Source organism: Choloepus didactylus, chromosome 5 (genome assembly GCF_015220235.1).
Source record: "Choloepus didactylus isolate mChoDid1 chromosome 5, mChoDid1.pri, whole genome shotgun sequence".
NCBI lineage: Eukaryota > Metazoa > Chordata > Mammalia > Pilosa > Megalonychidae > Choloepus > Choloepus didactylus.
This window is the reverse complement of record NC_051311.1, coordinates 11,714,505-11,740,666: the sequence shown is the minus strand read 5'-3', so window position 1 is coordinate 11,740,666 and position 26,162 is coordinate 11,714,505. Positions and strand designations below refer to the sequence as shown.

General features: G+C 37.8%; 1 protein-coding gene and 1 long non-coding RNA gene across 3 annotated transcripts in view; both read left to right on the top strand.

The window, feature by feature from the left end:
* LOC119535564 overlaps positions 1–12,183 on the top strand; it is a 35,781-nt gene extending 23,598 nt beyond the window's left edge. Inside the window, exon 3 of the long non-coding RNA XR_005217207.1 lies at positions 9,844–12,183. This is a non-coding gene — a long non-coding RNA (uncharacterized LOC119535564). The remainder of the gene's footprint in view (positions 1–9,843) is intronic.
* ZEB1 (zinc finger E-box binding homeobox 1) overlaps positions 1–26,162 on the top strand; it is a 167,880-nt gene that overhangs the window by 64,671 nt on the left and 77,047 nt on the right. The window lies entirely within an intron of this gene.

The following is a 26,162-nucleotide window of genomic DNA, read 5'->3' as shown; positions in this document are numbered from 1 at the left end:
TCAAGAGTTGAAAGTTTATGAATAAAATGGGGACTTGGTGATCCATTTCAAAGAACTATGTGAATGTAAAAGTAGATTTTGTTCTTCCAGAATGTGTTATAGAGCAGCCATAATACAGATAAATGACTGAAGATTAAAACAAAATTGTTACTTTTGAAGATACCACTTACCAAAGCAAGTGAATTATATAAAGGCACAAGAAAATACACATTTAACCCAGCAATGTGTTGGGCAGGACAGTTGCTAAAAAGTATATTAGTCATTAGTTTATTCAGTACTTTTTTTAGAACTGTTAAATATATATATAGAGAGAGAGAGACTTTGTAATGTATTTCTAATGTATGAGACACTATGATTCCAACTTGTGGATAAATACTGCTAAATATTGAAATACTCTAATGGAGGATTGTTATGTTGTAATTAGTGAAAAAATGGAGAAATTCTACCTTCTCTCTCCTGTGTCATTACTTTTTCTTCACTCCTAGATCTTGTCAACATACAAATAATGCTTTGTTTTTCTGCCATCTTAAAAAAAATTCTTCACAACTCTCCCTCTAGTTACTGTCCTCTCTTTCTCTTTACAGCTGATCTCTTTGAAAGAGATGTCTGTGCTCTCTGATTTCAGTGTCTGAAGCCTCTGCCACTCCACCAGAACTGCCCTTCTTGATGACCCCATGCTGCTCACTCAGTGGTCAGTTCTCAGTCCTCTCAGCTGACCTATCCACAGCATTTAGCACTTTCCTTTTTTGGCTTTCAGACACTACACTTGCCTGTTTCCCCCTCCTACCTCTCTGGCTGCTCTAGCATTTGGAATTTGGGCCTCTTCCTGTTCACATCCACTCTCTCAGTGATCTCATCCAGTCCCTCAGCTGCCCATCCACATCCCAGGAGCAGAAGTCCGTTAGTCTTCCCAGAATGTGCTCCTGTAAACTGAACTCTGTAGCTTTGACTCCCAGAACTTCCTCCCATCTCAGTAAAAAGTAGCTGCACCTTTTTGATCAGTCTTATAAGGTGTCATCTTCGATGCCTCTCTTTCTTTCACCTTACATCTGGTTCCTCACATCCCTGTCATCTTATTATCTCATCTCTACCATAAAAATATATCCACACTCCAGTCACCGTTCGCCGTCGCCACCACCCCAGCCTGATCCAGGTCACCTCCGTCATTGCAGAAGCCCCTACCTTGCGTTCCCACTCGTGTGCTTGACTTATTTCAGCCCATTCTTAATACAGCAGGTAAAGTAATTATATTAAAATATAAGTCATATTATGTCACTTCTTGGATCAGAATGCTGCAGTGACTTCTCATCTCAGAGTAACAGCCAGAGTCCATGAAACACAGCACAGGGCTCCACCCTCTTGCCCTCCCCCACCTCTCTCCTGGCACACTGCTGGGCACACCGGCTTCTGGGCAGCCCCGCGACCCCGCCGCAGGTTCTTGCGTCACAGCCTTTGCACTGGCTCTTCTTTCTGCATGGAGCACTCCTTCCCTGGATAGCTGCATGGCTCATTCCCTCATGTCCTTGGGGTTTTTACTCAGATGTCAATTTAGTGAGGCTTCCTTTGGCCACTCTGTCTAAAACTGCAAATTTCCCCCACCCCACCCCTATTGTCTTTCCTACTTTATGTTTCTGGTAAGCCCTTATTACCATCTGCCATCCCATATAGTTTACTGGCTTCCTGTCTGTTTTCTGCCTCCTTCCCCCAGAATTTAAAGACAGGAATTTATGTTTGCTTCATTCACTGCCCTGTCCTCAATACACAGAAGTATGGTGCCGGCTCATGCTATGTACTCAGTTAATATTTGCTGACTGAGTGAATGAATGTGGTTTAAAAAAAAACAAAAACGAAAGAACAGCCATCACAAAAAAATCTCAGGGGTTTTGAGAACTCCTGGATTATTTGTTAAATGACATGTATTGAACTATAGGCATTAAAAATATGACTGTATGCATGGATATGGCATATGTAGAACTTGCTATTGAATAAATTCTTGGTTTTGACACTTACTAATTTTATAAGTGTGGAGTACTTTAAAATGTAAATATGACTATTTGCACTTAGTTATGATTGAGTATGCTGTAATGTGGAGTTTTTTAAGGGAATCTTTTTGTCATTAAAAGTATCAATTATTTAGTATAATAGTATGGGATCTTTTGTTTTCAGTGCTTTAAAACTTTTTTTTTTCTTTGAAATAATTTAGATTTACAGAAGAGTTGCAAAGATAGTATAGAGAGTTCCCGTAAACCTTCAGAATTGTTTTTTATGTTTTATGAGTTTACAAGCTTCTCAAAGCTTAAGACAAATACTAAATCAGACTAGGAATATCTTTTGTTAAATTAATTGCTTTTAAAAATAATTTTTAAAAATAACCACTATAAAATCACTAAATAACTGCTGTCTGCACATTTGCATATTGATTTTCTGTCTGGGCTGCATTCATAACTATTTTAAATAATTTTTGTTATAGTATGCATTTCATTTTGTTTTGTAACTTTATGACAAGTTTTTCCATACTTCATTATAGTCTCCATTATCATTACTACATCATAGATCATCTTGATGCATTATTAATAAACTGTTTTCCTATTGGACATCTTAAGATTATTTGTTTTGTTTTACTGTTACTGATAATACAGTAGTTTCTTTGTGCTTGTAACTTTTTGTATCTATCAAAGTTATTTCCTCTATCTAAATTATCCAGAATTAGATTACTGTGGGTTCTTTGCTCTTACCAAAAGAATTATGTAGTCAGTTCTGCTGTAACACTGACAACACATCCTAAAAATCACGTCTCAGTGCAAACCAGGCCATAAAAGCCACAGGGCTTATGGGGAAAATGGAGTTGGGGCACAACACCCAGAACTTTGTCAATAACACATTAAAAAAAAAAAAGATAGGAACCTAATAACGATGGTAAAACCATTTTACACATGTTAAATGGTAAAGGAAATATGTAACTATTATAATAAGTACAAGACTTTACCTTGAGAAACATCTGAAGTTTGCCTGTGGAGTAGCTGTTGGATGGGTGGCAGTCTGGGAGTTACTGTGAAGTGGTGGGAGGAGGAGTACCTGAAGTCGGGAGGAAAACTGTATCCTCACCAGGTGTGGGTGGATGTGGCTCCTAAACGCCCCAGGAGCTGAGGGAGCAGTGGCTGTTGTTGGTTCATCTGGCTGCATTTCTGTGCGTTCACCTAGTGTTTCTTGTGGATGAAATTGTGCGTAAGCAAACAAAATTCTCTTTATGTTCAGATTTTCCTCTGATATATCAATTGCGTTGAAACAAATTTACATTTTCAAAATAAGCATTCCGGAGAACTGACTATAATTTGTTATCTCACCAATTTCACTGCAATTTTAATATCTTGCTAGTTTTTTGTATGGTGATTATCTTGACCTATCTTTAACCAGATGCCTTTAGGATACTATTTTAGTGCAGTCTTAGAGAACTAACTCCAACCATGGTATTGGAGATGTTATTTTAAAAAATGAAAAGCCTTGTTAATTTTACAGAGACAAGTTAAAATGGAGAGCGTGTTTCTCGCAAGTGTGCCTGGAGCTCAGATAGACACTTTATCAATTAAAAACGACTTGAAACTTGGACAGTTTTATTCCGAAGATCCCATGATACATTTTGAAGGCATACTATGCCAGTAGTTCTCAAACTTTAGCTGTATCGGAATCAGCTGGAGGGCTTGTTAAAACACAGGTTGTTGGACCCTATCCCTGAAGTTCCTGAGCCAGTAGGTCTAGGATGAGGTTCCAGAATGTGCAGAAAGTTTCTGAGAACTTTCCTGGTGATGCTGATGCACTTGGTTCAGGGACCACACTTAGAGAACCACTGCACTTGACCAAAAGAGGAAACTCTACTCCCAGAACAATGAAAAATTAGCAGTGTTTGCGTTGCATACATTCAGGGTAAATTTGTGACTCTTTCTTTTCTGTTTACACCATAGAGGTAAATAAGGACCTCGACCCAGGTAGTTGGACTAATTTTTTTCTGTTATTTAAACACCAAATTCACTCCTTTGTTTAGAGAGACATTGTTCGTATAAAATTAGAATGGCTTTCTCTTTCTCACATTTAAAAATAGCATTATTTATGAGACTAATGTGTAAGAAAAAAATTTTAAAATAAAAGTCTTACTTCAGGCTAATAATCTGCTAGATCTGACAAAATATATGAACATTCTATAGATTTTTGCTTACACTATCTCTTTTAAAAGATATACTAGGGATTTTTAATCTTTCTTTTGCTTTAAGTAAAAACAGATTGGGGAGGAGAAACCAAGATGGCGGCTAGGTGAGACAGGGCTAAGGAACACCTCCGTGGAAAACACTAGATAAGGACCAGAGAGTGACCCAGAATACCAGTTACAGCAATGTGCCAGCTGAATGAGATCTGCTAGTTCCCAGGGGCTGTATACTTGGTGAAACTGAGAGTCTGCATTCTGAAACAAAACCCTGTCAAGCAGAGCAAATGCCAAGAGGCCAAAAACAACAGAAAATCTCAATGCGTATGATAAAACCAGACAATATGGAGAATCCAACTCCAAACACACAAATCAAGTTACCTGAAGAAACAAAGTTCCTCGCAGAATTAATTAAAGAAACACAATTGAGGAACGAAAGCATGGCAAAGGATTTAAAGGACATCAGGAAGACCATGGCCCAGGATATAAGCTACATAAAGAAGACCCTAGAAGAGCGTAAAGAAGACATTGCAAGGCTAAATAAAAAAACAGAAGATCTTATGGAAATAAAAGAAGCTGTTGGCCAAATTAAAAAGACTCTGGATAATCACAATACAAGACTAGAGGATGCTGAACAACATCTTAGTGTCCTAGAAGTCCACAGAACAGAAAGTGAAAGGACAAAAGAAAGAATGGAGAAAAAAATAAAAAAAATTGAAACGGATCTCAGGGAAACGATAGATAAAATAAAATGTCCAAACTTAACACTCATTGGTGTCCCAGAAGGAGAAGAGAAGGGTAAAAGTCTAAAAAGTGTATTCAAAGAAATTGTTGGGGAAAACTTCCCCAAACTTCTACACAATATAAATATACAAAGCATAAATGCCCAGTGAACACCAAATAGATTAAATTCAAATAAACCCACTCCGAGACATATTCTGATCAGACTCTCAAATACTGAAGAGAAGGAGCAAGTTCTGAAAGCAGCAAGAGAAAAGCAATTCACCACATACAAAGGAAACAACATAAGACTAAGTTGTGACTACTCAGTGGCCACCATGGAGATGAGAAGGCAGTGGCATGACATATTTAAAATACTGAGAGAGAAAAATTTCCAACCAAGAATACTTTATCCAGCAAAATTCTCCTTCAAATTTGAGGGAGAGCTTAAGTTTTTCACAAACAAATCCTGAGAGACTTTGCCAATAAAAGACCTGCCCTACTTCAGATTCTAAAGGGAACCCTACCAACAGAGAAACAACAGAAAGAAGAAAGAGATATAGAGAATTTTAACAGAAATATATAGTACCTTACATCCCACAGCACCAGGACACTCATTTTTCTCTAGCGATCATGGATCTTTCTCCAGAAGGGAACATAAGCTGGGACATAAAACAAGCCTCAAGAAATTAAAAAAAAAAAAAAAAAAAAATTGAATATACTCAGGGCACGTTCTCTGGCCACAGTGGAATACAAATAGAAGTCAATAATTTTTGAACTGTAACTCCACTATTTACTTCCTACATGATATAAATTACACAAACCCTAATGACAAATCAGTGGTTTTGAACTCAATGTAAAATATGTAATTTTAGACAGCTATATAAAGGTAGGGGAATGGAGGAGTATAGGAACATAGTTTATGTGTCCTACTGAAGTGGAGGTGGTATCAAAGAAAAACAAGATTGATATGGATTTAAAAGGTTAATTTTGACCCCCACAGCAAACACAAAGAAACTATCAGAGAATGTAACCATAGAGATGAATTGTAGAGTTCGGGTTAGGAGAAATGGAGGAAGGGGCAATGGGGAGTTAAGAAATGAGGGTGGAGTTGCTGTTTGAGGTGAAGGGAAATTTCTAGTAATGGATGGTGGGAAAGAGCATTACAACATTCTAAAGGTGATTAATCCCACTAATGGAAGGCTAGGGAGGGGATGGAATGGGAAGATTTAGGCTGTATATATGTTCCCACAACCAAAAAAAAAGAAAAAGACAGTCTAAATAGATGACTGAATGCCAAGGATGAACTTGGATGGAATTAGAGGATAGAGGAGAGGTGGCTCAAAGGGACACAGTTGAGACATAAGGTAAAGGAAATATAGAATGTAATCTTTGTATCCTTGTTGAACTTGTTGTACTTCTTAGCTGCGCTTAATGGGATTGCATAAAAGAATGTTCTTGTTCATGGGAAGTGTATAAATGGATTATAGTGTATGTTCAAGGATGTGTGCAGCTAGCTCTCATATGTTCAGAAGACAAAGCAATAGATGATGGATGATAGGGAGGGAGGGAGGGAAAGAAATAGCGATGTGACGTGTTAAGGTTGGTGGATTGAGCTTTTGGGGGAGGGGGGTCAGGGTATGATGGAATTCTTTGTACGGGGTTAGTATTGTTTTTGCAACTGTTCCTACAACTTTGAATTTATTTCAAAAAAAAAAAAAACAGATTGCCAATGCCAATGATATGAGAAACTATTGTGTCTCTGAAGAAATAATAGATGCAGAAAATATGAAAGGCAAATTGATACAAAAAAATTCTCTTAGTCTTTAAGGGATTAACTGTGTAAGTGTTGACTGAACTGGTCTATATTTATTATAGTAAATTTCCACTTAAATTATAAAAGATTCAGTGTGTTATCATTTTGGACATTTAAAAGTAGTAAATCATGTTTTTATGAGCAGGAACAATGTTTTTGAAGTAAATTTATTTTATTATTACAGCTATATTTGAAGAGTGACAACACAATTGTTGCTTCTCTGATTACAGTGTACTCTTTTTATTTTTTACTCTTAAAGTATGTTTTTCAGTTGACACAACTCTCTTTCTTGTTCAGAAAGAGTAGGTGATATTTGTTAATAAGTGCAGGTGTCTGCTTATATGCCTTTACACATTTTTTACTTGTCGATTCACAATGCCTGCTTGCCTATGTATATATTACTGTTGTTTATTTTTTCTTTTAATTCCCAAGTGAATTCCAGAATTCAAAATTCCATGTATTTTTGTCTTAAAGTTGCAACACCTTTCTCTCAATTTATATCATAGCCATAATACATGCCTATTAAATACAAGACAAAAAGCTGCATCCATGAGTTCTTTAATATGAGATTTGCAATTATAATATCAAAGTGATAAAAAGCTTCTGTCATAACTGGAAACTTGCTGAACATATTCTTCTACTTGAAATACAATTTGAAGTTTGAATAATTCTTCAACTTCTGCTAAGTGTGGCGATAATGAAGATAACTGCAAGTTTGAATTTACCAAGCAAAACCTAAACTTAAATGAACTTTAGAATACATTTGTGTTTAAAGAAATATTAAAAACATGGGTTTAGTCTTTTAATTTAAAAAGAAATCCAATCTAAACTTCAAAAAGAGTGAGTTTTAGTGAAAAAAATTTTAAGTGCAATAAAAGACCAGTTTACTTCGCAAGTGAGTTTTAAGTTTGACTAGTTAAACCAGACTTTGACTAGTTAGAACAACATGTGATTGGTCTAAGAAGAAAAAGTATAAAAGATAAAACAGATAATAAACCAGAAATCCGTTTCTTAACTCTATTGTTCTATACATTATACATTTTAGCTTCTTAAGCACAGTGTTCAGAATTTTTTCTCCTCTGATTGAATTGCAAGCTTTAGTCTTAATGTTGTGTAAGAATGTGCTTGATTGTAGCTTCAGGTCCTAGAAGATGGTAGTTTTATGCTGTAAGTGAGCTTTGTGATTTTGTTGTCACAAATGAGTAAGCAAGAAGAAATGACATCTTTGAAAGGAATAAACCTGTTTTTCTGTAGACAAGTATTAATTTATTGAAAAAGTTACCAACTTTGTGGCTTTGAGATAATTTAAAAATATCTCTTAACTGACTGATAACTGTAAAAGCAAAATGTATACCTCCTACTTGAGAGGATTTTTTGTCCACCGTTATTGAAAAAATTAGCATATTTGGTCATACTTTAAGTTAACATCTGCCTACTTTTTGTATAGTGTTCTAGTAAGTAACCTTTCTACCCATTCAGTAGACCCTGGTGTCCTGTATTATCAAGGGTACAAGAAAACAGCTGACAGAGCCCTGGGAGGTATGTGGTAAACGAGGGTCCAGCCCCGTCCCGTTCTGCTGCGTCTCTCTGGATCTTTCTGCCGCAGTCAGTGGCGCTGGCAGGGAGTGGTGGCCCGGACCAGTGCCGGCGGAGGATGGCCGACTAGAGGCAGGAGGTGTGAGACGGCGCCGGGGTGAGGAGGCGACCGGGGCAGAGGCCGCGGCGGGCGTGGTGGCTGCGGCCCGCGGGGCCCTCGCCGGGTCTCAGGCTCCCTTGTCGCCGTTTGAAATGCATAATTCTTTCTGATCAGAGATTTCTTCTCTCTCCTCAGTTGCTTATTCCTTCCTGTTGGGTAGCCAGATTGGAAAACTATTTTTTAAATGATGACTTGTGGACATTTAAAAACGTGGAAAATTAGGCTAACTTGAAAGGTGTTCGCGCGCTCGTGGGTGAACGCAGTCACTTGCCAAATCACTAGAATGGGGGTGTGGGAGATTATTAAAATTTTATCTAAAATATCAAGGGTGGTCCAACTTTCAGTGGAGACTTCACAAAGTAAAAATCTATAAACATACACAGTTTGAGAAGTAACCGTGATTGAACTACAGAATTGCGTTGCTGAGTTCCCTGCTCCCTGCTCATGCGCAGAGAGCAGCTCGCCCTTCGCCCAGGGAGCGTGGTGCTTCGCGTGCAGGACGCTGCTTCACAGGCGGTCTCCTCCTGATACCGTGGTTATCTCACACGTGGTCATTGTTGCTTGCCTTTACAATGCTTGTAGGCTTTATTTTTAAGAGAGTTTGGAAATTAAAATTTAGAGATTCCAAGTCCCAAATATTGTGGTTTTCAGGGAGCTCTGTTAGTTTCTGAATTTTGTTTGGTATCTATATAGTACCTGCCTACTTAAAATAGAAGGTACTGTTTGCATCACACCTAGAATCCTTTTCCAGATCTCTCTTCCTTGCTGAAGTTTTGCTAATTTCACTTACTGCAGTACCTAGCTAAAACATTAAACACAATTTATTTGCATTTTTTCACATGGGAGTTACCTTTTATTCTAATCAATTGTGGGTAGGGGTGGGGATTGCCTAAGTTCCTAAGGATCTTTGCAAACCTGGGTAACCAGATATGAGATGATCTTCTGAAAATTAGTGATTCCATTTCACAGACCCCAGCCAGAATTCATTGTGTTTGAACACAGGATGTAGGATGCGACCCTCCTTTTTTTAGGAGCAAAGTTGTGAAAAAAAAAAGGTAGGGGTGGGGAAAATACTGGTAACCCTACTTCTCTCTGCAGATTTAGTAAAAGGGTGTATCTGCTTTTATAAAGTGTCTCATTCTCCCCATCCCTTTTCACATATAATAGAGAACTAACTTTTAAAACTAGATAAGGAGGGAATAACAATACTTTCATTCATAAGATGATTCTACTTGTGGAATTGCTATTTTAAAATTGGTAAAATACATTTTTTTAAGACTTCTTAAGGAATTTTAAGAACTCATTGGCTCAACTTCAGATCTCATTGTCTTCAGTGTAACGTCTAGCCCTTTGGGAAGTCTCTCCTGTTTTTTTTTTTGTTTTTTTTTTTTTTACATATCCCAAACAAATTATCAGGACGCAGCAGGCTGAAAGGTATAGCATGTGGCATTGCTATCAGCCCGCTAACAGTGGTGGGACACTCATCCTTGAAGAACAGCTGAGAGCGAGAGAGCCTCAACTTATAGCCAGATGACTGACCCTGCAGTTTCTCCTTTGCAAGAGGACATTTTTTAAAGGTTGTATATTTAGGAATTTATAAAAGCCATACCCTGTTGATACCTTTTTATTTTATTAGGGTATTAGTAAAAAAACAAATATTAAAAAAGACTCCTAATTTATGAACACCTCAGTAATGGTTTATTACATGTATTTCTATCTAAAATTGCGAGATTATGTATTTAGACTGTAGAAAATAAACTGCAATAGAATCATTAGTTCTACACATAGTTTTGCATGGCATTGTACCACATAATAACTAGAAATGAAGTTAAGTGAGTATAATCTATGCTCACCAGAAGCTTAAAGCAGAGGACATCAACATAGACGTATAAAAGGCATACAAACAACTGAACAAGTAACATAAATACATCAATAACATAAGTGCATTTTGGGCTTCATGGGTAATGAGAAGTCCTTGTTTCTGCTGAAATAGTCTAGCAAAAAGTACATCTTTTTTCTATACCCTAGGGACACTTTACACAGGATGTGGAATTTTAGGTGCTGTGTAGATGACAAGAGAGAAATTGCTTTTGAAATGCTGCAGTGAAAAAGGAAGGCAATGTGTGATTGCAGATATAGAGGGGGAAAGGCTGGCTGCTGGCGTCGGGGCGGTGAGCTTGTGGTGGTGTAGAAATAGAAGGCCGAGTCCATCGAGCAAAGAGATTGAACAGATCTGTCATGAGAGGAAACAGACAGACACACATAAAGGGTGCTGGAGCGGAGGACAGAAAGCTGACGCAGGGTCCACTGCTGGGAGTTTTGGTGTTTTTTTCCTTTAGGGCAGAAAATGTGAATGAGACAAAATACTGCCTCTATATAGGGATGCCTATAAAAATTTTGACTGCCACTTAGAGTGATACATAGATAGTCGGTGTTTTTGAAACATTTGATTACAGTTTAATTATGCTTGTAGAATGAACATTTTTATGATTGCATAGTAATTAAAATAAACTTAATATTCACAGACATAAAAGGGTGAAATGCCTTGGTCTTTTCTGCCTTAAGACACCACTGTTGGCTGCCTGCTGTTGTCTCAAAGCTTGGCCACACACTTCTGCCCCCTCCACTTCCCTTGCAAAACCTTGCCTCTTCCAGACTTCCCTGTTCTCTTATAGCCGATACTGCATCTCTCTGGGTGAGCACATTGGGAGTCAATTTTGATGTCTGTCTTCTCATTGCCATTTGAAATACTAACCTTGCCATTTAATAACTGCATGATCTTTTGCAAGTTGCTTGATTTCTCTGAGCCTCAGTTTTTTTTTTTTTCCATATGTAACCTGGGGCTAATAAAACTTAATATTGCCATTTTCAGAATTAATGAACTAATATTTGAAAGCACCCAGAATAGTTCAAGGTATGCAGTAGTTTAGTTTTAGTGCAGCAAAAGTTACTTGTTTTTCCTCTCTTCTCAAGTGACAATAATAAGTCTACTGAAAAGGGATAATTTGGAGAAAAAAACTTACATGAATTGTGGTTTTGCCAAAATTGTAGTTTGTATTTAGACAGTGGATTACGTATGAATTTGTTCTCATGCAATAGGCTATCAGGTGTTTTTCTTTTACCTTAGTTGTGTAGTTTTAAAAATTTAACTAGGGCAAAATGAAATGTAGTATCCTTTTCCTACAGAGGACCTATAAAATCATAATTAAAGTAAGAAAATCAGTGAGAGGAGTTGCTACATGAAACAGGTTATACTACTTAGTTCTAATTTTAGTTATGAAATTATTTGCTTCTCAAACTAAGGCATTGTCTCTAATTCTGTATCTGCACAGATGATTTAGTGATTTTAGAATTAGAAGTTAATATTTTCACATACCTACCTAGAATAATCATCACAGAGTATCTGATTTTGATCTCCCTGTCCTGTGTGACATCATATCAGACACTTCATAATCTTTACGATAATCCTTTGGCAGTCATGACTGACTCTCTCCCTTCCATCTTCAAAGACCCCTCCGCAAAGTGAACATCAGTCCTCACCTGGTTACAAACAGCAGTTTTGTCAACAAGACTTTCTGATACGTTACATAAGGAGCACACATCTCAGAGAATAGCACAGCATTATTCGTACTTTGTAAAGCTTAACTGTTGATGAAAGATACGAACTTAAACATAGCGTAAGTGAGTCAGCCCCAGTGCAAACAAGGTTATTGAGTATCAGGAATCACAGATTTCATCCAGGCTGGTTTTATCAGTTGTGCATTCTCTCTCATTCAGAATCCTTTAAAGTCCACTTGGCCTACTTCTTCACTGTTAAAAGACCTTCGATCTACTTGGCATTGCTGATGGTGGAATGCAATGCCTGGAGTTTCCTCTTGGAATGCACAATATTTTCAGTACAATTAACTTGTTCAAGAAGGAGCACATGATTTCTTTGAAAAGATAGTCCTGTACAAGTAGATTTATTTAATTTGCTTGTTCAATTATGGAAATAAAATTTTCAAACAATGTCAAAATAAAAGTTTAATTATGGAAACTTAAAATGTCAAAAAATTCTTAAGCACTATCGGAACAGCATAATACATGTATATTAAAAATTATGTTTCTGAGAAGTAGCAGTAGGAATGTTTAGTCCAAATAATATTGCATAAATTAAGCAAGGACACCTTAGGAATTGTCATGCTGCTGCTGCTACTGTTAGTAATACTACTATGTTAATATAGAAAAAGTTCTACCTGATTGCATGCCTGTGTGTGTGTGTGTGTGTGTGTGTGTGTGTGTGTGTTTACCAAAATCATTATCTGTAAGTGCTGTAAACACATCTCTTAAAGTCTTACCTTTATTTTCTAATTTTTCTCAAGTGAAAGTTAGATTCTGATGTGCTTCAAAAAATTTGTAATTAAAAAAATAGCATATCCCATCTTATTGGATTTGTTTAACTCATCAGATATGTTTCTTGTATGTAATTGATTACTTATATTTATAGAACCCTTTCCCATTTGCTCAATACTTACTTTATTAGTTTTATGAATATAGTTTGAGAGTTTTGTTCTAAATATAGAAAATGAAAAAATTCATTTGAATGTAAAGCCTGTATTTGGGATATTTGTTGCCTTTTTGTCTTATAAGGGGTATTGTAGAAACACTAATATTTATTGTATAATTTGTTTCATAATCATTTATACATGATTTTTAGCAACAAATGTCAATTTCCTTTCCATGGTGAACAAAAGTTATTCAGAATTTCTTCAGTGTTTTAAGAGCTACCCAGATTGAGAGTTAGATATTTGAGGGTTTCAAAAAAATGGGCTCCTTTATGGTTGGTTAATTGAGTTGGAATTGCTTGTAATAATCTTGGATGTAAATGCTGATGTCCTTAGGGGACTGGTGGTTTGATGGGTTGAGCCCTCTACCATAGGTTTTACCCTTGGGAAGACGGTTGCTGCAAAGGAGAGGCTAGGCCTCCCTATGGTTGTGCCTAAGAGCCTCCTCCCGAATGCTTCTTTGTTGCTCAGATGTGGCCCTCTCTCTCTGGCTAAGCCAACTTGAAAGGTGAAATCACTGCCCTCCCCCCGACGTGGGATCAGACACCCAGGGGAGTGAATCTCCCTGGCAATGTGGAATATGAATGTAGACCTGGCATCGTGGGACAGAGAACATCTTCTTGACCAAAAGGGGGATGTGAAAGGAAATGAAATAAGCTTCAGTAGCAGAGAGATTCCAAAAGGAGCCAAGAGGTCACTCTGGTGGGCACTCTTACGCACACTTTAGACAACCCTTTTTAGGTTCTAAAGAATTGGGGTAGCTGGTGGTGGATACCTGAAACTATCAAACTACAACCCAGAACCCATGAATCTCGAAGACAGTTGTATAAAAATGTAGCTTATGAGGGGTGACAGTGGGATTGGGAAAGCCATAAGGACCACACTCCACTTTGTCTAGTTTATGGATGGATGAGTAGAAAAATAGGGGAAGGAAACAAACAGACAAAGGTACCCAGTGTTCTTTTTTACTTCAATTGCTCTTTTTCACTCAAATTATTATTCTTGTTATTTTTGTGTGTGTGCTAATGAAGGTGTCAGGGATTGATTTAGGTGATGAATGTACAACTATGTAATGGTACTGTGAACAATCAGAAGTACGATTTGTTTTGTATGACTGCGTGGTATGTGAATATATCTCAATAAAATGAAGATTAAAAAAAAAATGCTGATGTCCTGTTATCATTGCTGGTATAAAAAGTGTCGACATGTTTGAAATTAGTTCCTCTTTTAGGGTTTATCTCCTGTGCAGAAGTGTTTATCTGAGAAGTGATTTTTTTTTTTGCAGATTTTAAGTATGAAGTACTGTTTACTATTGACACGTACTCACAAAGACCATCTTGCCTAAGTATTTTTATTTTTCTTAATGGTTATTGTGCCAGTTTGAATGTATTACGTCCCCCAAAACGCCATTATCTTTGATGCAGTCTTTGTGTGGGCAGATGTATTGGTGTGGATTAGATTGTAATTCTTTGATTGTGTGTTTCCATGGAGATGTGAATCACCCAACTGTAGGTGACAACTCTTACTGGATAATTTCTGTGGACATAGTGGCCCTGCCCATTCACTGTGGACCTTGATTAGTTTACTCGAGCACTGTATAAGCTCAGACAGAGGAGCAAGCTTGACACAGCCAAGAGGGACACTTTGAAGAATGCATGGGAGCTGAGAGAGTAGCTGCAGCTGAGAGACACATTTTGAAAATAGCCGTTGGAAACTGACACTGACATTTTGGAGAACGTCATTTTGAAATGCAGCCTGGGAGCAAGCAGACGCCAGCCATGTGCCTTCCCAGCTGTGCCAGTTTGGATGTATTATGTCCCCCAAAATGCCATGTTCTTTGATGTGATCTTGTGGGGGCAGACGTTATTAGTGTTGATTAGATTGTAAGTCTTTGATTGAGTGTTTCCTGGGAGATGTGACCCTCCCAACTGTAGGTGATAACTCTGATTAGATAATTTCTATGGAGGCGTGGCCCCACCCATTCAGCATGGGCCCTGATTAGTTCACTGGAGCCCTGTATAAACTCAGACAGAAGGAGCGAGCTTGCTTACTACAGCCAAGAGGGACACTTTGAAGAATGCACAGGAGCTGAGAGAGGAACTGCAGTTTACAGAGACATTTTGGAGACATCCTTTGAAAGCAGACTTTTGCTTTGGAGAAGCAAAGAGAAGACACATGCCCCAAGAGCAACTGAGAGTGACATTTTGGAGAGAAGCTGCAGCCTAGAGAGGAACATCCTGGGAGAAAGCCGTTTTGAAACCAGAACTCTGGAGCAGTCACCAGCCATGTGCCTTCCCAGCTGACAGAAGTTTTCTGGATGCCATTGGCCATCCTCCAAAGAAGGTACCTGATTGTTGATGACTTACCTTGGATATTTTATGGCCTTAAGACTGTAACTTTGTAACAAAATAAATCCCCTTATAAAAGCCAGTCCATTTCTGGTATTGTACATAACGGGCAGCATTAGCAAACTAGAACACCAACTAACAGAAGTTTTCCGGATGCCAGTGGCCTTTCTCCAGTGAAGGTACCCTTTGTTGATGCCTTACCTTGGACATTTTATGGCCTTAAGACTGTAACTTTGTAACCAAATAAACCCCCTTTATAAAAACCAGTCCATTTCTGGTATTTTGCATAAGGCAGCATTAGCAAACCGGAACAGTTATAGTTTAATATTCCTCATCTTTTGGGAAAGAAGAAAGACATTTTAGTTCTAAGTGAGCTCTTAATAATCTTTTTCCCTTTTTGTGCTGAAGAATTCTAAGCAGAAATTTGTAACTATATTGAGCATATTCCTTTATGACACTTCACTGCTGCAGTACAGGATGAAATGAAACAGTAAATTCTTTCTTACTCTTGGTTGATGGTGTGTTGATGGTGTGTTGATGCGTATTTTCCCAGCTTGTCCTGGGCTGTGGTTACCTGCATAATGGTTCTGTACCTGGCTGCTGAAAATGGCAGACAAGAAATTAAGAATGTTTAATTTGGATCTTCAAGTTCTTCTTTAGTTGTTTTTCCTTTAAGACATTGAAGCAAATTTTAAAATATGGAATTTGTCTAAATATGTCAAAGCACCTTATAAAGTAGGAGATTTTACAGCTGTACCTAAGTCTTATTTTTAGAGCAACAGAAACACAGAAGTGCCTGACAAGAATGAATTCACTTGCACAGTTTATAACTAATCCAAAGACTCTAAAACATGGGCAGATGTTTGCCACATAACATGCTTCTATCAAGCAAACATTTTCTTGATTGTACATAACAGCCCCAAAGTTTCTATTTGTGGCATTGCTCTGATTAATGAAATCAGTTCCAGGGCAGACATTTAGGTGGTTAGAATATTGACAAAACCATTATTGTCCAGTTCTGCAGCTGCTGCCCTCGTCCTGGCTCTCATCTGTTTACACCTGGTTTACTGCATCAGCTTCCACACTGGAATCCATGCCTTCAGTCTCACACTGCTCAAAGGCATTAAGTCATTAATTTGCATGTTCACTGTATATCTGAGGACCTACCATGTGACAAGCCTTTACCTAAGCAACATTATATATTCTGTCCCACGTCAGGAATTCTTATAATTCCCAGTAAGTTACCAAATCAAAACTAAACTCAGCCTAGAATTTAAAATTTTCCATGTCTCACTTACTCTTACCCTTCAACATAGTCTCTCTGGTAACTATTATTCTTCCCAGCACAGTCTGTGTCCAGTCCCACTTCATGCCTTGATCTCTCATCTTTCCTGTTCAAAGATGTACTCTTTCTCCTGCCTTAAGATTTTTAAGAACAGAGCCAAAATTTTCTACTGTGTAAGGTTGGTTTAGATATCTGACTGAGGTCACTCTTTTATTCTGGATCCTAGAAGGATAAACAGAAAATTGAGTATTCTAGTTAATTAGCGGTTTATCATGTTATTCTTAGATTAACAATGCTAATTTTTATTCACTTCATAAAAAATATATTGCAAAGTATTTAATGCTGCTTTGGTGGTATAGCAGGTATCTTTCTCAGAAATTTAAATGTATAGGGACACTGGCTGGTGGATGTTTCTGGCTTTTACTATTTCGTATTTGCTGATGTTTTATTTATTTGAAGCTGTTTTAAATATTTTATGTTTCATATTTTTAACTAGGTAGTAGGAGCCTTGGTTTCCCAATCTGAACAACTAATAGATACTTTGCACATAATAGGTTTTCATAAAATACTTGATTCATTCTGTCAGCAAATGTTTATTGAGCATCTACATGCCAGAGAGCATGCTAGGCTTTGGGTCTACAGCTGTGAAAAGACATTCTGTGTTCTCAGTGTGCATGTAGGCTAGTTGAAAGAGATAGGTAGACCACCTAATACAGAACAAGTTCCCCAACAGAGATAAATACACAATATTACGGGGAACCACCAGACTGTGCCATGGGTGTCTGAACAAACATTTCCAGGAGATGCAGTGTGGCACCAGGGAGGAAATTAAGAAATCATGGTTCCTGATAGTCTCCTTCAATCCCTCAAACTATACCAAATGAACATTATAATCAAAATAACGTGTGCTTGCGATGCAAATACAACTTTCAGACAGACCTCCAGCATGCCCTCTACCCAGCGTGCCGCCTCTCAGCCTTCCCACAGAGAAGTTCCCTCTGAGGGAAGTAGGAGCCATCCCAAAGGAGACAAGGAGTAAGAGCATTCCTGGCCCCAGGAGCAACTGAACAGAGACACCGTGTAAAAAAGAGGAAGAGGAAGTTCAGAGTGAGGGAGAAGTCGTTCTCCAAGAACAGGGTGTAGATTTGGTTGGAGTTGGAGGGAGGGGTGCAGGCACCGCCAGGGTTGGGTGCAGACGTAGCCAGGAGCCGGGTGGTGAGGACCTTGCAGACCAGCCGTGTTGGGAGGCTGGATTCTCAGCCCAGGGACAGTGGGAAGCCACTGGCAGGTGTTAACTCAAGAAAAATGACATGATCCTGTTTAATTGACAGAGTTATTCTAAGCTCAGTTTAGATTATTTTATTTTTCATACCTTTTTCTAATCAGATTTTTAAAAATGTTACTCTACATTTTCTTCCTTTTAAAAATATTCTTTCACAAAAAGGCATTTCAGATCCCTTAAATCAGTGAATTTAAAACTTTTCTTAGCAGTAGAATTCTTAACATTTTACACAGTTCAGTTTTTTTTTTTTTTTTTAAAGATAAAAGGAGATATACTTTTTGTTTTTGGTATTGTTTAGGGTTTATTTTGTTTTACTTTGTTTTGCTTTGTGGAGTGGGTAGGGAGGTTGACAGTTGTCTTGAGGGCTTGCTTCTGCACTCCACTGAGGTCAGAAATTGTTATAGAATGACATTTTCATGTTTACTGCGTGGGACTCCGTGGGTCTAATTGGTGGCAGCAACAGTTTTCATAATTTGTGGCTAGATAGTCTCCTAGGTCTTTTTTCTCTTTATTCTGCAGACATGTCTTCAGTGTCCTTAGTACTGATGTTATTTCTCTGAGCAAAACAGACACAACCCCTGACATCATGGAGCTTCCAATATAATGGAGGACATGAATATTACAACTTCATCACACAACATAATTACAAGCCATGTGATAAATGATGTGTTGGAGAAGGGGTCATTTAGATTGGGAGATGTTTGAAGAAGTGATGTAAGTGACGTTTAAGTCGTGGTGTAAACCGGGATCTGAAGGATGAGTAGGAGGTAGCAAAGACAAAATGTTCCAGGTGGAGGGGATCCGTGCACACCTGCTCTGAGGTGATTAGGTGAGTGGCAGGGACTGGAGCTGGAGGGGAAGGCAGAGGCCAGGTGTCTGAGAGCCCAGTTAAAGATCTGGGATTTTATCCTCAGTGTAATGCAGAACCATCAGAAGGTTTTGATAAAGGGTATGACATAGCACAATTCACCTTATTGAAAGATTACTCTGGCTGATGGATAGAGATTGAGAGGGCAGCTAAAATGAGTACAGGGCCACCAGTCAGGAGGCTATGGCACATAGTAGGCAGGGCTCAGTCGACATTTGTGTATTAGCTGGATGATGAATATAGCACTGCTACTGTTGTAACATCTCAAATCATTCGTACTTTAACCATGAGTTAAATTGAATATTTCCAAGGGGTCAGGAAAAGGACAAGTGGTGCTGATTTGTACTGATTTTTCCTTGTAAAAGTTAAGGTATTCTGAACTGCTTCTCTTCATTTTCCCCCAGTTTTTTTTTTTTTTTTTTTAGCCATAAATATTGAGGATCTCTGCAAGAAAGAATTCACCTTTCCCAGTATGAAAGTATCATTCACTAACACCTTTGTTCATTCATTCAACAAATACTTGAGTGCTGAGCACGTACTGGGTGTTGGCTGGGAGCTAAGAGTGTAGAATGGAAGCATAAGATGGACACCGTATCTGCCATCAGGCAACTTCTTGTCCCATCAACCAGATCTGAGCAAGGCAAGCAGTGCATTGACCTCATGCCTCCTAAACAGTGGGTCTGGAATTAGCCTGTCTGTCCTACCCTCTGAATCTGGAATTTCCTAGATGAACTATGAGACCTTCTTTTCAATTAAGCTGCATCTTCCTCTTTTCCATTCTAATTCATGCTACTGGGTTTCTACTTTGATTATATTTGCTGAAACTACAGTCCATTGTAAGCCTTAACACCTGTGGCAGAGAACTGATACCCTAAAAGATTGAATCCCAGTTCCTTTTTTACTTTTAGAAAAGTTGGGACCTTGCTTGCTTCTTTAATTTTATATTGCTGCATAACAAATTATCACAAATCTAGTGGTTTAAGGCAACACACATTTACTTTCTCTCAGATTCAGTAGGGCAAGATTCCAGGCACAACTTAGCTGGGCCCTCTGCTCAATACTGAAATCAAGGTGTCAGCCTAGCTGCATTCTCATCTCCAACTCAGTGTCGTCTTCCAAGCAGGTTGTTGGCAGAATTCATTTCCTTGTGATTGTAGGAATGAGTCCCTCTCTACAGGCCATTTACAACATAGGTCTTAGCTTCTTTAAAGCCAGCAGAAAATAGAGTCCCTGTTGCTTCAAGTCTTTTGAGTTCAGGGAAGGTCTAAGGCCTCTTCTAAAGGGCTCACCTAATTAGGTTAAGCCCACCAAACTAATTTCTTTTATTAACTGAAAGTCAACTGATGAGGGATCTTAATTACATCTGCAAAATCCCTTCATCTTTGCCATATAACCTAACATAATCAAGGGAGTGATATCCCATCATATTTACTGATCCTGCCCACACCCAGAGGGAGGGGATGATACAAGGGCATGGTTCATTGAGGGTAGGTCAACTTAGAATTCCACCTGCCTCTCACACCTTTTGGCTTCCAGCAAGGTGTGCATGTCTTCTCTTTATGCCTCTGATAGTGCCTTCTCCATTCTCTTCCTCCATTCCATAAAAGCTGAGGTTCCCCAGAATCCCAACAACTGTTCATCAACTATTCAGCCTGTTTCTTGACCCTACACCTATTGTTTTCCTCTGGCTGGGGTCCAATTTCCTTGTATTAAAATAAAACAAAGAGCTGGTTCTTTCTCCTTTAATTACTTGCTGAAGAACACAAACTCACCAGATAAGGAGTAAAACAAAAGCAACCTAGAATGCTACTTCCTGCCACCCTTGGTCATTTGGGGAGAAAGGGGAGGAACCCTAACCCAGGGGAGCATGATTGATTTCAGCTTCCACCACTCAAGGTAGGATCAGCAGTTCATGGATGGCGGCAAGAACCCTGGAGATGGATGGGGAAATCTCACCAGACTGGGTGGCAGGCAGCTGTGAGTTCTGTTGAGTGCAGAAGCAGTGGCATGGAGAAGTGGTGGCCCTTTATGTGCAGGTAACTTAGAGGAGTAGAGCTGTGGTCATGGCTTTTATCTGAGGGGCCAGACATACATGGGCTGGGGACAACTACGTGGTATTAACCCACCAGTGGTTTCAAATTATACTGCTGAAAACAAATACATACTTCCTATTCAAGTGTACCTTGTGCCTAAATTCAGCTTTCTACCCTATAAGAAAATTGGGGATCTTGCATATAACATAAGGCTTTCCTTTTTCTTCAGCTAATTTAGGGACAGCTTGGTGGAATTTGCTTTGAAGCTGCTGTTCCCTTCCCTCTTTCTTAAATGCCCTATATCTCTCCTTTTATTTGATTGGTTTATCCATTTAAATGCGTCTTAGGAAAAAAGGCTTAGCTATTACCACCATGCTAAAGCCTTTTTATCTCTAGGAACCTGCCCTCAATGTCCATCCTTGAGAAGGAGTTAATACTTCTTTTCTCTTTTTCTTCTCTACCTGGGTTGTAGGTGTTTCTGTCAATTACACCTTTCATAATGTATTAAAATTTATTTATTTACATATCTCTCTCCTCTCCTCATAAGATCCTTAAGGATAGAAACAGATTTCTTCATTTTCTTAGCTATGGTGCCTGACATATAGCAAATGTTTGATAAATGTTTTGCAAAAAATGAATCTGCCATTGCACCACCCAAATCATAATATTCCCACCCACCTGACTTCAAGTGACCGGGTCTGCTTCTCTTAGATATTGCCTCCAGTTACGCCACATACTTTGCTACATGGATATGTATCTGGAGTGCTGGCCATCTGGAATTCCTGTACCTAGTTCAGTTACTCTGGTGGAAAGTTCTCTGCTTTTCTTCTTTCCCACTGACAAGCATGTTTTAAAGTGTAAGACCAGTCTTCCAAAAAGATGTTGTGGTTGAGGCAAAAGCCTTTTTTGTTCTGGAGCCCTATGCATCACTCCAGAGAATATGAGGAAAAGAAAATTGCATAGGATGTAATAAAAACAGAGACATTTCATTATAATCCTTCTTTTTCTGAGGCCATGTAATAGAAAAGTAGGAACCATCATTTCAGCTGTGTTAGCTATGGGGTGTGGACTGAAGAAGGTCTTCAGGGATCCCCATATTTTGAAAGGTACAGTATAATTTTAAAGGTGTAGATACAGAATAATCTTAAGATTGTAGAATACTCCAACTACTAAGGAGACAATTTAATACTTTGAGCAGGGAGCTAAGTCAGAGATAGTATCACAAGGTTATCATTTCCAATAAAGATTCTTGTATGTTTTACTGTTAAAAACAGCATTAAAGTTGGTGCAGTAGCATCATTGAGATATAGCCTTGGGAGAACCTGGCTTCATATTCAAAATGCACTTTTTAATAGGAGAGTCATAGCTGTAAAGTATTGATGACTGTAGCATCAGAATATATTAAATGGGTTTGATATGGATAATTATACATTGATTTCAGAAAACTTTAACTCTTCCCCTTGAATGTGGGCAGAAATTATGTCATTTTTTTCTATGATCTAAGGCCTCTTCTAAAGACCCTCCTTGTCTAAGGATACCTAATTAACCACTACAAGTTTTTGTTTAAAAAAGAATCTTTTATGTGTGGAACACAGAATACAGGAAGTAACTAGTTTCTTATTGTGCAAGAAATACGTTTTTAAGCAAACAGTTCTAAAACCAGGTGAGGGAAATGAATAATTCAGTAAAAATTGGGACATGCTGATAATTTTTTAAAAGATTGTGAAATGTGTTAATGTTATACATGCTTTTCTGACTTCTTTCCTAAGTTCAAGTTATTCCAATAACAAACGTTTATAAAGTAGGTATAGGCCAAGAAGATTGTATTATTAATGAAAATGCTGAGGATTGGGGTTTAAGGACCTGTGCAGTAACTGCCTCTAATTTATCTCTTCCTCTTGGATTATCTGCAAGCAGGCACACTGACAGGAAGAAAAATGGGGAAAAGTTGACTTTATTGCAAGTTTGTTCATCCAGTAAGTAGCCTTAAGTTCATTAAAAGCAAATCCGATTATAGTTACTTGGAATTAGTTGTTCTTCAGGCCCAGCTTTGGATTCTGTTAGTCCTAAAGTTCTTAACTAAGGGATCTGAGGAGTGTACTACTCCCATTTAAGCAGGTAACCTTTGGGCGTGTCATAATGATAGAAAACCACTCTGGAATAATAGAGATAGTTTAGATCTTTCTTACAGATGCTGTAATTCTCAGTTGTTATAAGGGACACTATTCATACAAAGCCAGATCATTACTTTGATTTTTGTTGTTAATTGTGGTGGTTCTTTTTTTGTTTTCTTTCGGTTGGTTGGTTTCAGCTTATTGTTTTAGATCCTTGCCATCTAAGTGGTACTCTGTTTTCACTTAAATTTTTTTCCTAAAAAGAATTCTGCCACTCCTTTACGTTTTCTTCTCTAACACATATTTACGTAAAAGCGTCATTCATACTGAAGAAATACACTTAGGTTATCAGCTCTGTGGAGTAATTAATAAGTGATGGCATCATCAGCAAGACTATAAATTTTCGTGGTAGACTAAGCTCTTCATCATGATTTTGCAAAGCATTGTTTCAACTAGATCAACAAATTGATTATTACCTTTTATTTGTATGTTATTATACCATGAATAAGACCTTAAGGTCTTAGTAATGTGAGGTGTGAGTGCAAATTATTAGGGGGTTTATTAAGCTGCTATGTTAAAATGGTACTGTAATTTAGCTATTCCATTGAATCCACAGAGTTCATACTTGACATAGTTAATAAAAGGTTTTGTTAGCTTTTTTTGCATTGAACATTTGAGCAATACACAATTCTCTTGTGCTTTAGGATTTGAATTGCTTATGTTCAAGAATATTTACTACCTTTGTTTCATTTCAGAATGACCTTATTTAAAAATGTATGAGGCTATTTATAATCGACTCTGTGGCAGTGATTAAAGAGGTGTGAATAATAGGTTATTGGAAGTTGACAGCTCCTGGTTTGCTAAACCAGTGTTAGAACGTTTATCTTGCCTGGATGTACCTTATTTTTGCTAGGTGGGAACATCTATTTTGATTGTGGATTGTTAGTTTATGTGTATTTCGCAGGTTTTTCTCTTTAAAATGGTTTCCCAGATATCAGTATTTTATTGGTTTATTTTAAGTTTTAAATCTTCAGCCTAATGAATCAACGCTTTATGCTTAATAACAATAACCTTAGCAGTCAATTTAGACAGAGGATGGGTTCTTAAATGCAACATTGGCTTTCTGTGTGAAGCTCTCCAACAAGATAAATGCAATCAAGATTTCATTTTTCTAATGGGAAAAATAAAACCTCTTTTCCTACAGAAAATTTGAAAACATTTGGTAGGTTAATATTCAGCAGTTGTTTCTTTGAGAGGAAGGTCAACACTCTTGAAGAAATTTGGAATAGCACAATATACCCAAAAAAGAAAAGACGTGTACTTGATATTTCAGTAAACCTTTATTGATTTTAAATACAAAACCAGAAAAGAATGGATTTGAATTAATCATATTTGGATTAGACAATATTTTTATTTAAGAATAAAAGGAAATCTAGGGAAATAGTTTAAAATTTTGAGTAATTTTGAGTAAATAATTAACTCTAATGCATTCTCACTGTTTAGTTTTTATGGATCTGGAGCTCTTTGTCAATTTGGTAACACTCTTAAGTCCTGTCAAGGGTTACTAAAATGCATTTTAATATTACGACTCAGTTATCCCTTGGCACGTTGTGCTTGGTAAAACTGCGGCCAAGAAAGTCAGGTCTCATAGAAAACCAAGGTTAGGGAAATAATTAAAATTACTATATATATATTCCACAACAAATCTGAGAAACTATTTAATCTAAGTAATAATAATAATAAGTTCAAAACAAACCACACATCTCAGCATGTCAAACCTGCTCCACTAAATAACTTGTTGCTTAAACCACTTCCTCAGTTGTGATCTATTGCAGCAGTCACCACCACAGTTTTGTATTATGTAAATTTTACCTGTTTTTAAGGTTTTTTTTGACTATCTGCCTTGAAACTTATTTTTTCACTAGTTTTCCTGGTTTCATTTTTGCAAGTCTGAAAGATTATTGTGTTGCAGCTATGGTGGGCATATTTTTTTAGACCTGGCCTTCTATCCGTGTATTGAAAACTTCAAGTACAAATGTTTACCAAAGGATGGAATAGTTGTTTGAAAGTAGCAAACAATATTGTACATGCATATTTATATAAATACCCCAGAGGTTTTGTGAAAATTAAATGAATGATGTATTCAGAGTACCTAGCAAGAGTCTTGTAACTTGTAATCACTTTCCCTAGAGCACCAGGAAAGGACTCCAGAAACCTGTTTCCAATCCTTACTTTCCTAATTACTCTCTCTGTGAATTTGAATAGTTTGCTTCGCTTCACTAAGCTTCATATACCTTTTCCTTAAAAAGAATGATAGTAATGCCAACTGTAACCATTATTCAGATTGTTCTGAAGATGGTCTGGCTAAAATGCTTTGTAACTTGTAAATTGCAATAGATTTGTAAGGTTTGAGGATGTTGTATTCGTCATTAACCTTTAGATTCAAGCTGAACACAAAACACGTGGCCTAGAGAAAACATGGCTCTCTTGCCCACCCCCCCATCCCCAGTGACTCAGGTTGACAGCTGTTCTTAGTTAAAAGACACTTGGGGAAAACAGAGCAGTTCGGGAAATTCCCTATGGGCAGTTTGGGGAGCTCCCTATGGATATTGACTTCCAGTTCATTTTTGGCCTTCTGAGACATTTTTCTTGAAAGACAGTTTTATGTCTACTCTGTAACTACTCTGTAACTGTCTTAGATCATTAGAAGATTCTTATTATAGAACCAGTCTTAGCTTTATAAGCTTGGAGTAGTGCAGAAAACCCTCATGCTTAGGTTTTCTGATTGAGGACGTCCTGTGATCTGTCTGTTCGTAGTGCACAGGCTATTCCTGCCTGTATCCTGTTTGTGAGTAATTGGATTAATGTGTGGAAATTCTGGTGCCCCACTGTATAGCACCGTCCACACAGAAACCTCTTGTTTGAGTGTTGATTCTCCCCCTCCCTTAACAGTCACCTCTCATAGGTGAGTCTGCTCACAGAGGGAAGATTATTTAATGAGACCATTCCCCAGTTAGGTCTCCATAGCCATGATCTGGATGGAAGACAGACCTTAAGCACAAAACAGCGCTGTTTGTCTGTATAAGTGAGCCAGTAGGTTTTGAATTGTCCACCTCTTTCTATGAATATAGAAGAGATCTTTCTGTGAAAAGAAAGAATGCCTTTCTAAATTTTCTTACTTAAATTGCTGAGAACAGGAGAATACCATTTGTGTCATCATAGTTTCTCTTGCTATTTGGATTCACTTTACAGGATGTCAGA